Below are 574 nucleotides of genomic sequence, written 5' to 3' on the forward strand. Positions count from 1 at the left end.
ATATATATATATATATATATACGATAGTATATACCGTTAGATATCGCATCAGTAAGCAACGCTCGGCTGACGTTGATTTCGTGTGCCTATCGCGATCCGAATTGTCAATGCATCCGGCGATGCGCCGCTGAAGATTAATGTGCCCCGTGCGATTTAATCGCTGGAATGTGTACTCTACCGCGTTCGCATCACTTGCATTATACCGGCCTTACATTATTAATCGGCATCGATCCCTACGACTCGCGTTTAAATGAACGTTTAGGTAAACGCAATGAGAGCGAGCACGTTCCCGCGGGTGTAATCGAGCGAACGTAATCGAACAATCGTGGCATACGAGTGCAACTGTTGTTGTTCAATTCGACATGGATGATTAGAGTTTGATGAGAGTCTGAGTTACATCTTCATCTGCATCGCCAGACTATCCGAATTGTTCCTAAATTTAGAACCATCTTGTTCGCGTAGTGAAAAAAGAAATTATCGTAGCAGAATGGAGAAGATACTTTTTATATGATACATAATGCGACATAAATACAATTGCGTAGATATTCCTTTAATTTGATGCACACGGAATTAC

The 574-nt window shown here is 41.5% G+C and overlaps 2 protein-coding genes across 13 annotated transcripts in view; one reads left to right on the forward strand and one right to left on the reverse strand.

Moving 5' to 3' along the window:
• LOC108754112 (coiled-coil domain-containing protein AGAP005037) overlaps nucleotides 1-574 on the forward strand; it is a 105,344-nt gene that overhangs the window by 17,492 nt on the left and 87,278 nt on the right. The window lies entirely within an intron of this gene.
• The window catches only part of LOC108754115, a 27,608-nt gene that overhangs the window by 15,769 nt on the left and 11,265 nt on the right, over nucleotides 1-574 (reverse strand). The window lies entirely within an intron of this gene.

Source organism: Trachymyrmex septentrionalis, unplaced genomic scaffold (assembly GCF_001594115.1).
Source record: "Trachymyrmex septentrionalis isolate Tsep2-gDNA-1 unplaced genomic scaffold, Tsep1.0 scaffold76, whole genome shotgun sequence".
NCBI classification, from domain to species: domain Eukaryota; kingdom Metazoa; phylum Arthropoda; class Insecta; order Hymenoptera; family Formicidae; genus Trachymyrmex; species Trachymyrmex septentrionalis.